Source organism: Osmia lignaria, chromosome 11, assembly GCF_051020975.1.
Source record: "Osmia lignaria lignaria isolate PbOS001 chromosome 11, iyOsmLign1, whole genome shotgun sequence".
NCBI lineage: Eukaryota > Metazoa > Arthropoda > Insecta > Hymenoptera > Megachilidae > Osmia > Osmia lignaria.
The window spans coordinates 5,743,798-5,756,607 of record NC_135042.1 but is presented as its reverse complement, the minus strand read 5'-3'; the positions used below and the strand labels follow the sequence as shown (position 1 = coordinate 5,756,607).

At 42.0% G+C, this 12,810-nt stretch overlaps 1 protein-coding gene across 1 annotated transcript in view; it reads right to left on the bottom strand.

Annotated features, from left to right (window-relative positions):
• The window catches only part of LOC117604067 (uncharacterized), a 101,799-nt gene that overhangs the window by 35,039 nt on the left and 53,950 nt on the right, over nt 1-12,810 (bottom strand). Inside the window, exon 5 of the transcript XR_013063018.1 lies at nt 6,694-6,742. The gene's annotated coding sequence lies outside the window, so the exon portion shown is untranslated. The remainder of the gene's footprint in view (nt 1-6,693; nt 6,743-12,810) is intronic.

Here is a 12,810-nt window from a genome sequence, read left to right as displayed (position 1 = left end):
TTTAATTAAGAGGAAACTAAAAAGGAAGGTTACACTTTTAATTTTAACTTGTCATTGTTATAAATGACAATGTATATCTATTTTATTTATCGCTGGTGGATAATGTGTTAAAAACAGTAGAACTTTCCGAACATCAAAATTAAATATTTAATAAAACATAGAGGTATGCAAGATATTTAATTTTAATATTCATTAATCACTTTTTTACTTTAAGATGGCAAACAGGATTTTACATTATTTATCATCTTGTTTATCTACTCCAAAGTAGACTGTAGATGGTTTAGTTTATCTCATCGAGAAATCCCCACCCCAAAATATTATTCCCGTCTGCAGCGGGTTTCCGGTTTCGAAAGTCACGAAGTGCACCGCTCGTAAAAGCAACATTAACCAACAATGAGCAGCCGGTTGACGTTTCAATCTGTTCGAGCATTGAAGAAAACCGCGGAATCTCGTTCTCGACGGAAAGAGCCGTTTGTCCCTTCTGTCCCTTTCGGCTCCACCCTCGCGGCCATTTCGCATCTGCGCTCGCACGAGAACGCCGCACAATGGCCCCTCCAAATATTTATTTTTTCCCGTCGACGGTTAGCCTGAATAGTGGCGATAATCTCGTTAACCAGCACAATGGAGCTGGACGAGAGAACGATTTTTGACTTTGGAAAAAGTTAAGAGGCATACCTTTCAGATCGCAAGATTCTGCCTGTCGCTCTTTCCCGGAAACGGATCTAATTTTCTGATTTCTTTTCACGGCTCGAAAGAGGGGATATTTTGTTCAGAATAGCCTCGACTTTGAAGAAATTTGAAATATGAATAAATATTCTAACAGATTCTTGCCACTTTGGAGAAACAAGGACGAATCTCTGTCAACCTTGTTGAACATATTTTCCAGTCTCTGAGAAGCAAGAAACATATCGCCAGAAATGGATCGTTGGTTAAATCAAGTTGCTCGGGATTGGCGATGTCAAGGTAGCTCGAGGTCTTTCTTAAGAGTTAAACGAGTGTAAACAATTCCTAATGAGGAGAACGCATGCGAGCATCCAAGAAGCAGGACACACATTTTTCGCCTGTATCCTTTTCCGCGAATTCGCACGAATTCCTCGCACGTCTTGCGGACGAGCTGGCATCCGCCTTCGAGAATTCGCGGTAGAACCGCTTAAGATACTCGCAAGATAATGATGAAAAAAATTACGGCCAGATTTTGCGAACATGCTTCCTTCCCGTCTTCCTTCAAAAAATATTCTCCTCAAATTTTAAAAGAGCACCTTGAAAAGGATTCTTTATCTCTCAAGAATCTATGAAAATTAGGTAAATCGTGGATACAAGGGAGACAAAAATTTGAAGAATCTCGAGTATAATTCGAAGAAACTAAGGGAAGCCTAGGGTTATTAAAAGAATTCTTTTCAAATCATGGAAAATGACTGAGTTTACATAGCAGCTTTGCGAAACCTGTAATTTCGTTCGTACGTTTCTTTCTGAATGGAAACGTTGCTTCGAAATCGGCGAAATGCTCAAGGGTGGTCGTTGGCATATTCTGCCATCGTCATTAACAACTTCGCCCTGGCGAACAGACGTTCGAGGAATCGATTATGACGGCATCGACGCGTGCTGGCATCCCTGAAGAGGGTCACACGCCTCTTTCACGTTTTAGACGCGATTCGAATCGCTGGAAGTGTGTTTATGACAGAAAAAGAGATGCGAAATGAAAGAAAGAAACGATGACGAACGTTGCGTAGCGGAATATCAATCGCCTCATCTGTCGCACCTTTCTTCGAGTGATAATTAACAATTTAAAATTTCTTGGAAGTAGAATTAAAATTCTGAAAGTCTCCCTTCCGCGACTTTAAACGAAAAAATATATTTTCGGTGACCCGAATCGAAGTCGTCGACTTCCGTGTCGAGCAGCAATGACTTCTCGCGAAAAGAAGCTTAATAAGGCACACTTTGCATCGTAAATATGCGTCACGCGGCACGGTGACGATACAGCGCATATTCTCGCGCGCGTTCACGAGGAAGAGAGGGTGCGAGCAGGGTGGCACCCTTCTCTCGCGCCATGGGTGGCGACTGCGAATATTCCTGTCATGCGAGCGACGACGATAATGGCTTAACACGTTTAACCACCGATACGTGATGTCTGTCAACCGCGATAAACTTATTGACTAATCATCAAGCTAGAACTCGCGTTAGAATATCCTATTTTCAAGCAATTTTGAAAGAAGAATAATTTCATGACGCTGAAAAAAATTTTTTTCTACAATAGATTCACCCTTGTATCTTCGAAATTAATTAAAATTAAAATCTTTCTTTAGAAAAGAGTTTAGATACAAAGAATCGTATTTTTAATTATTCCAAGAGTATCAAACGAGATTCTCGTTCACGGAAGACGAAACGTTAATTTCCGGGGTGGTTCACGGTGATTAAAACCTGCCCCCGCGGAATCTGCATAAACTGGATAAAGGAATCACGTTTAGCATTACCATAATGTCATCGAATTATCAACGCCTTTACGGTAACCCGTTCGTGTCTCTCCCTCCGACTCGGATCTCTCTATCGTCCCTGCTCTCGGTTATATTCAAACATGCGCACACATATGAATCGATGTGTTTGTACGAGGCACGCGGCATCGGCCATAAATAATGCATGGGCATCGTCGTGTCCCGGTCTGTAATTTGATTGCGGAGGCGTCGATTTAAAAGTTTGGCGCCCACCTTCCTCACGGACGCGACCATAATGGCACCTACACGCAGCATAACGTCCGAGGGGAAGGGGATGGTACCCATGGGACGTGGAAGGTCGAGGAACCACGAACAACTGGCTAAGCTGTTTGATAGAGAGAGACGCGGAAGAGAATGGGTGTTGCTGAAGGGGTGGTGGGTCAAAGAGGGGTTGCTCCGTGTATCGGTCGAGACAATCACACCATTGTTGAGGCTACGTGTAATTAACGATAGCATCGTTCGGGAATTATTCATTTATCATCGATCGGGCTCGTCCTCCTGTCCTTTAAGCGACTCTGGGGTGTGACGAGGCTACGTGAAACGCGACCAGCTGAAATATTTTCGAACCGACAACCAGAAGAGAAATCTTACAAGACGGGACACGGTTTTACGTTTCATTTTACGAATGGATTTTGTATAATAAAGATTCAGTAAATGAAATTAATTGAGGCTAGAATCAATATTTCGACTTGAAAATTAAGTGTCAATCACCCTCTGAAGAATCATAAAGACTTCCTTCCTTAAAGCCACTACAATAAGATTTTCCATTCTCACCTGGATTTTCTATGGGTATTCAGTGAATTAAATTAATTGAGGCTTGAAAATAAATTGTCAGTTATCGTCCTGAAGAATCGAAAAGACTTTCTTCCTCAAAATTCCCACGAGAATTAATTATAATTTGAAAAACACTTGTATAATAGTCAAGCATCCGCGAAGAGATAGAAAGCACTTCCTTCCTGTCCAGTTGGCTGGTCACGAATGTCCGTCACACACGGACAATATTTCAAAGCAGGCAACCTTTAAGGGCCCTAAGGCTCGATCGTTCCCGTGTTTTGTTTATGGTACTCCTAACTCGGTCCCCGTGAGTTTAGGTACACAAGGCGTGCACACGATTCGTGATTAATTGGCAGGCTTCCAGGTAGACGTAGCTGCCCGGTGGCGACTTCGAAGTGCCAGCCAGCCTTCCGTTGGCACCGGCCATTGTTCAATGATTAATCATCCATTGGTAAGTCACCGTTTCTTTCGTGGTAAACCCGTCGTTTCGATGTTTCTCGTGTTGTTACGACCTGCTGGCCGATCGATCGTTCATCGCCACCGATTATACCGCGTTCAGCCGTGACCACCATCCCCGATTACCACTTCCATGGGACACCATCGGGACTGCACACGGTCTTCCTTCGAACAGGATAGTTAACGATTCCCTTAACGGATCCTCTCGCTGACATTTTCCAGACGTATATTGTTTCCCGTGATTTGAAAGGGAACCCTGGTTCACCCCCATCTTTTCTCTTCAAACAGGAAAAGTGGACGATGAATGGAAATGGTTCGATTTATTTCTGACACATCCACCCACCCAGAAATTATCTCAGAGTAATGACCTAATTAATAGACAATTGCTGGTCTCACACGTGCAGGATGTAGATCTATCGTTAGTAGGTCTACTATGGTATTTTATCTCGAACAGGAAACGAAGTCACGTTGCTCTATCTGTAGAAAGAGACTACCTTCCGGTCCTCTTTTCGGCATTTCATTATCTCTCATTGATAATTAATTATCAAATATTCTATGTATTTCTTCTTTTACTCCGAGAATTAATTTCGATCGAACTAACACGAAGCAATGTTAATCGGGTAGATCGAACGATCGATTCCATGTTCGAAGTAACCAGGACGATAAATCGTCGCGTGGAGGATGGATCGTGACCCGTCGCTCATCAAGTGTCGACAAGCAGCGTTTCCGTGTAATGTGACATCATGGAAATCAACGATTCAAAGCGTCCCCGTCATAACCATTTACCGTTGACACCGTCTGCATCGTTCAACCGTTGTCAGAACGTTACCTGCATCGACAATCGGCTAAGAAAGACGATACGAGTGGCCAGCAGGGACGAACGAGGAGACGATCAGAAGCCGGAAGCTAGCTAGCCGATGTGTTAACACTGAGCGAGCATTAGCGTGAGCCACGGCTAATCGATCGAACATTTTCGTTAGATTTTCCTCGATAATTCGACGAGGAGCACGGTGTCACGCACCGTGCGGGGGAGGAAGAAATATCATCCCGAAAGAATATCAATCGAGCTTGCGTTCAATGGGCCATGGACACTTTTTAGGGTCTTGACAGTCATTCAACGTTTCGTTTCGAAGGGAATCGATGAATCCTAAGTTGTAACGTGCTTCGGAATATTTCTTCCTCTAATCAGTCTGTTGATTGTATTGTAAGTTCGTGTCAATGGAATGTGCTTGTATAGGATCGGAAGACAATTGTTATTTTATGTAAACACGGGTCGAGAGACTATTACTTATTAGAAAAGTTTATGAATTGAAAGATTCACCGAGCTGGAGAAAATAAAGGAAAACTTGAAAAGGGGTATCCCTCGGCGGAGATCGGATTTTTGGCCGGCTGAAACGATCGTAGAAATTTTGCGAATCCCAATAAAACCGTGTCGGCAACACGTGTCTGCGGCTCGCCACGAAATGCGAGAAATGTCCCCGTGGAACCCGCTCGAATCTGCTCGGACGATCAGCTCGACGGCCACGACCTGATGAGCCAATTCCTCCGAACCAACATTTTTATCCCGTCTTTTGAAAGAAATTTTTAAAAAATTTTCCTAAATAATTTCACGTTTCAATCTTTGAATTTGATACTGTCATTTGGGTTTAAAAAAATTCGCGAAGGCGTAAATGGGCGACACAGATCAGTGATATTTTGCAATAAATATTCATTAAATTCAGATTCAAGGATCTCATTCGACGAAATTTAAATAAAACATTTTATCATTCGATAGATGGTGACGAAATAGAATCGTGTTATCTTTATAATGTATCTAAACATTTCTTTTAATCAATTCCAAGAAAATTTCATTTGATACTTATGTAATTTTTCATTTCTTTGCAAAGTTGAAACATTAGTCACATAATCGTCACGACAAAGTGTTTAGATAATATATTCAGGGAGAGGAAACGCGAGGATGGTATCGGATGACCCGTTGGAATCTCATTATTTTTTACGGTGAAATAATGGCCAGGTCAGCCGTATTTCTCATTGGCCGTGTCACTTAAAAATTACACCCTACGCCGGGCGTAAACTAAGTGTAACAAAATAAAGGAGCGAATTTATTTCCTTCATTCTAAAGCGACGTTCGGTGTCTCTGCACCGAAAGAGCTTGCCCTTAGATAACGATCTGACGAATCCCATGATTTTCGTGCAAAAAAGTATCCCGTTGCAAGCCCGCACGATTCGCGAAATTCCGTATATTACGAAGACTATCAATTTCTGTTACCAGAAATTCGAACAGACGTAAGAAAAATGAAACGAGAGAAGAAGAAGTATAAATAACATCGAAATTTCTCATCGTTGATTAATCTTTGCGGTGAGTAATAAATTTCTGAAAAGAAGAAAAATAAAAAGGAGACTGCTAATTCTCACCAATGTCTGTTTGAATCCAGTTTCAAGCAAATGGTGCGAGAGGAAAAGGAAAGAAGCCCAATCAAATTCCCATGATTCCGAATTAGCAGATGCTTTCGCCAGATCGAATGGGCGCCCCGTGGCGACCCTCGAACGGAAACCCCATGGAATGCACGCTCGACCTTAAGATATTCACGACAACTATATTAGCCGCTTCAGATAGGATCAGCATCATACTGAGCCCAGCGACACGCTTAACCCTGACCAAGGTCCGTGCCATCTTCCATCCCTTCGTCCCACCCCACCGCTACAACCACCATTGCGTTTGATTTATGCGAACGATCGTCTTCTTTAACACTTTCACTCACAAATTCTTTTAGATAATCGCGGCGCTTGTGTTTCCTTGAGAAACGCTTAGTTTGACTTATTAGGGTACGATGTTATACCTTGCTGTGTTTAGAGATCTAATGTGTTTCTAAGCTAATCATCTTTCTAAAGATTTGTAGAATAAATTATAGAATCCTGTGTCATGGCATGAAATTATAATAGCAATCGTTAAAATATTAATTATGGTACTTACCTCGACGAATAAGAAGACCCATTTCACCTCCATAGGGAGTCTCCATGGTCTGAAAGAAGAAAGAAGTTAAAGTAGTTTGGAATTTTGTTGGAGATGAAGAAAGTGGTAGAAACGAAAGATTTCACGGGGATCGAATAAGAATAGAGAAATGTAGACGCGAGTATATGGATAATTCGACGTGGAGAAATTGTCCACGAGGCTTGAAAGGAGGAGTACGGGGTTCGGCGAATTAGCATGTAAATCCGTGGTATTAAGACGTCGCTGGTAGCGCGGGATGATGAAACGCTTCGGTCCCGGCATTGTTAATCACGGAATTAGCATATGAAATCTGTATTATACACAGAGGTAGGCCGAGCTATCGACCAATCGAGATGCACAAGAGTAACCCTCTCCGTGATGCTGTAACCAGTGCTGGGATACATTTCACGGTGAACCCTTTACTTATAAAATCCAATGAAACTATAGAACCTGATTTTAAAAAATATTTAAAAATTCACACGTGTTATTTATATATAATAAATCATACATTTCTTACAAGAAAATTTGAGAATTTTATATTTTAATTTGAGAAGCACCCACGTTTAAAAAAATTAATTAGTATCAATAGGCATTTATGACACAAAGTGATAAAATTCAAAAAACTGACGAACCTGATTTTAAAAAATATTTGAAAATTCACACGTGTTATTTATATATAATAAATCACACATTTGTTACATGAAAATTTCAGAATTTTATATTTTAATTCGAGAAGCATTTACGTTAAAAAATCAATTAGTATTAATAGACACGTTTATCCCTCAGGTATTTATGACACGAAGGGATCCAGTGACCCAAAACGGAAGTCAGTCAATGAATTTCCTAGTCGTGAGGGACGGGGCAAACGCAAATGCATCGACGTAGGTGCAACGCGATGCACACACACGGTGTACAGGGTGTACATAATAAATAAGAGGGATTTTATCAGATCCCACGCAGACCCCCGGTGGCTAGCAGAGGCATTATAATACCCGTAAGCTGATTAGCCTCTTGAATTTGTCCACGTTCTCATAATTGGCTCAATAAGCAAGTTACCCGATCAACGTGTCTCGTGAATTATTCTTTACCTGATTGTTGTAGGCGTTTGGTCGTTGTAGACGAAGGCGTCAGCTCCGAAATGCGTATATTTTAAACGGAGACAGAGTTCCGTAAATGTCGACGGCTCAAAGGCAACTGATCTTCGTTTATAACACGCCATACCGACGGTCGATCATCGACAACAACTTCTTGCGTTTACATTTCTGTATAACGAGTATTTCGGAAAAGGTTCTCGCCTTATTATTACTATCGCTCCAATTATATATTTTTTTATTTATTCATTACTATTATTTTATTATCATCACTCTATATTCATTTATTTATTATACCATTCTTTTTCTTGATCTTCCAAAGGAACATCTCGCCTATTCGACTTTCAAATTGAAAGTCCACGGCCCATTTCGGTGTGAGTGATCCTTAAGCCCGTATTTATTCAGCGGTCCGGCCGAAAAAGCACCGGGAGGGAACAAAACGCGCAACAAATAGCAGTTAATCGGCCAGCTACATCGATACTAAACGCGCGGTTCATTGTGTGGAGGCAAACGCCTGCTCGATATAATTGGCCTCTAATTAGAGTCCAGTAAAAAAGAAAACTTAAACTGATCCCTTGGTCTCCCTTCAACCTCCGAGCTTCTCTTCTTCACCGTAATTCTTCCTTGTTCGTTCACGTCACGCGGATTCGTCCCGTCTTCCACCCACTTTCTTCTTCTTCTTAGTTCCTCTTCAGGTCTCTCCTACCTGTTCCATGGTGTTTCAACTTCGCGCGTGAGCAATGGCGTAATGGGTGCTTTCCCGAAATTTGAAAATCTATCATTTATAATTCATGATTTCAATCTTCAATCTTCAACGTCATTCTATCCTTCTAGATTTCAATTTACATTTCTCAACGAGTGAAACCCACAAAATGGACCAATCATAGCCTTCTCGGCATCGAACATCATCATCACAGTTCGAACGTTTTAAACACAAAACAGCTCTGCCAAGAAAGCGCCTCCAATCACAAGGCATTCATCATATCCCCATTGATTTTCAATGTCTGGGTGAGACTGGCAGCTCGGTACAGTGGACAAAGTGTAGAATGAGATGCATTACATCGAAAGCAGGCTGGTTCTACGCCACTGTTCGTGTACCTGTCAGCGCTCGCGCGTCGTTTAGCGCTCGCCAGGCTCATCGTCTACGAGGCAAACGACTCAACTAGGGCCCCTGGATGGAGATTGATTTGCCTTTGTTGGCAATTAGCCTGCGTCCATTAGTCAGCCGGTGACTTTTCAATCGGCCGGCGAAAACGAGGCGGATTGTAACGAGCCGCGCCGGCCGGCCACAGCCTCGTCATCGACGGACAAATGGATTTCCTTCGCGGCCTTCTTAATCCCCTAAGTGGCAGAATCCTTTAAATAAATCCAATCCCCAACTGGTATGCTCGAAACGATCATAATAATTGATTCTTTTCCTTTTTTTAAAAATTCTCTTAATGAACTTCAATAGAAAGTTGCGATTTTTGGTGACGAAAAATCCTTTGAAAATTTTGCAATATAAAAATGTTCAACGTCAGAATTTTAAAATATCTGTAAAATAATCTCATGTTGCGTATCGCTTGTTTAGGTTGGTTATAGAGCGATTCGTTGGACGAGGCTGTTGGTCGTTAATTAATTAGCATATTGCGTTGCATCGGCTCTAATGAGTTTAATGCCCTGCTAATTATCGGTAGCGAGGGACTTTTACGAGCGTTAAATGGTCGTCTAAACGATCGCTGTAAATCATAGTTTTAATTGACCACGGGGGGAGAAGAGACGGAGAAGGATTAAAAAGAAGAGGAGGAGGGTAGTTTCCAGCGAAGAGACGGGAAGCATGCTATGGTGTAGGGAGCTTTACGGGGTCTACACGGCGGGTCAGCGATTTCGATTCCATAAATTACAGCTCGATCTCGCGTGTCACGCACCTACGTACTCGCCACGAACAAAGATACACGCTCGAGCTTGCTATTTATGATAATCGATTCCGGCCCCGGCCAACATTCCCGCACTTTATACGCCGTGTAAAGACGCGTATCACCGCTTCCAGAGAATATTAGAACAATAAGTTCGACGATGATTAAAAATCTTCGATCGTTAATCGTTTGATAAGAAGCTTGCAAACGATAATGGAATAAATTTGGAAATATTATTGTTAGATAATTCCATTTCAAATCCTAAATTATAGAAAGTCGAAATTCAACACACCCCATAGGTCATCGCAATCAGGTTATTAATTAAAATAATAAGGTGTTGCTGGGTCGCGACCCGAGGCATTCTCGACGAGGATGCTCGCGGACGAAAAGAGACTGGAATATGAGAAAAAGGCGAAGAGGAAGATGAAGAAGAAGGAACTGCAACGAGAGAGAAGCATCATCGAAAGGCGTCTGGACGGCGTTCGAAGGTGGCGGTTGATAAGAGAAAAAGAGAAGGAGAAAGAGAGACGAAGAGGAGTGTGGGTTAACGAGGGTGTGATTCATGGGGCCCTGGCGGCATGGTTCCCCTTCGTGCTCGAAAGGTGCTCATATCCCGAAATTATGTCCAGCCTGCACCTGCTTTATCCGCTATTCCACTTTCCATCGCTTACCACTGTCCCCTCTAACGGTAGCCTCTTGTCCAGATCTTACTGGAGGTTAATTGATCTTCCAAGATTTTCAAAGAAAATCTTATAGGATTCTGATAATTAACCATGGAGGATGGTTCTTAGACACGATTGCTACTAATAGTATATCTGAATCAAGGATCAAGATTCCATTGATATACAAAACGAAAGGGTTCTGTTGTATTGGAAGAATAAAAAAATAAATTCTGTTAATAAATTATTGCTAGTCCACTTTGATTTTATGATACCTTGACAGTCATTAAGAAATTATTATTTTTCGATTAACTATGATTTATATTCCCTGCACCCTACAGCATGTGCCTCGAGAGGACCTCAAAGTCCATTTGAAATGAACTTCAACCAAGCATGATGATTCTTCTTTAAAAAATTACCTACGGTCAAATTCGAGTGCCCATCACCTAAGGGTTAACTCCTTACTACATTTTTATTATTCCTTGCAAGAATCGAATACCTTTTATCCATAAAAATTCCTTGCACTTTTGGAATATTATAATCCGAAGAGATGAGAACCACTGTACCCCGCATCCAGGTATTATTTAACTTGGTTAGGGAGCGATGGTGCGTGCGACTGATGGGTATGAGGTTGTAAAGGATCCCTTCGAGACATTAATATTACCAACGTAAGCACCGACTCGCTTGTAATCATGGTGCATCGTTGCACCGGCCAGCGTTATAGTCAGTTCTCTTGGTTGCATATGTACAGAGAAAGAGGGAGAGATACTTGGCATCACGTGAGCAGTATGTATGGTCGATCAAAAGGATCGGGCATCGTTAACCACGATAGCCGAAGTGCGCCTTAAACGACCGGTGTTTTCGCTTTAACGTCAGTTTATCCAATTTATTTCGAGGCATCGTGGAATCGCGCGCGGAACAGGATAGAGAACGGTTCTACCATCACTGCGTGTTCAACTTCCCTCCTTTCCTTTTTGCTCTGCTTTCCGATGCTCCTTCGTGTTCCACGTCGATCACTCGTTAACGACAGCAACTGATAGATCCATTTATATATTTATTTTTTTCTCTCTTCGTCGTTTACCTTTTACAAACTACCGATAGTGAAATCGTTGATAAAAAGTTTGCTGTTATCAGTGTTCCACGCGAATTCCTTCTAATTTATGGTATATTAAGTATAAGAAAATAAAATACATAGTTTCTTAGAAATTTCATATTTCTTCATAAAATACAATTGATTCGAATCAGCTGCTTCGTACGAATTGAAACGCGAGATCCATAATCGTAACGACGTTAAACCGGCACTCAATCGAGGTGACCACCGAGATCCACCGTTAAACACGGCTTATTCGGGCCATAAATATTTTTTATCGTCAGCATTATCGAGCGGATAACACGAGAACGCACAGCCCGATCCGCGAATGCTCGCAGTAAAATTTGTCGCGCAAATCCGACCGCTCGTAAATCAGCGACGAGGTGGCACGGCCCTGGCAGGAAACAGGGCCGACTAAAATCGGCCCCTTCCGATCTCACGGGTTCACCCATAAAAAGCTTCGATCCTGCAAGCTGATTTGAAACCGAGATCGTTCATTTTACGAGCTTATTTCGTACCGAATATCAGGGGACCATTTTTCTAAATTTCATTTTTCCTGTTACGATCATCAAGATTCATAAATTGGCAATTGTAAAATATTTTATTGTTCGAAGGAGAAATTTTTTAATACACCTATTACCGATCTCTTCTGCTTGTTTCACGGTTTAAAACGTCAGAAACGCGAACAAGGAGCGTCAATCATGCGCCGTCCACGCCTCGGGGCCATCCCGAAGGTACGATTTCAAGGATTACTCTAACTGTATTCGAATTTAACCAGCGGCTAATCCTCCTCCGGACGCAACAGTTACCTGGTCCTCTGACTTCGTCGCCAGGGTAATCTCGGTGTCCGTTGGAAAAATAGCAGATAATCGGCGGACAGAGTTAAATGGATAATTTCGGGATGAACCGAGGGTGGCACAGCTCGTGAACACGTTTACAAACTTGCGGATTTACGAGATCCTTGCGAGGACCAGCCCACCCCCGCAAGCTTTTAGTTAGTTTTCATGCTTCCCTCTGTGGTCAACGGGGAAACGATTGTTGCGGTCACCTGCAGATTATCACTTGCCCGCCCATCTTCAACCCGTTCGCACGCTAATACGAAGCAGCCTTCTACTTTCAAGACAAAAGAAAAATATGGTGTAGGGATAAAAAAATTTTTCAATGGTTAAATGAATAAGGAAAATGAACAGCCAGGAAGCGTAACATTAAATTGTAAAATGACAATGAAATGAAAAAATGAAGGAACATCACGTGTCTCGCAGGAAACACGACAGATTATTGACGAGGAACTTTCATTCGTCCGACTATATACCACCATCTGGGAGACGAGTTACCGAGGTTAATGCCGTACCATCTCACCCAAC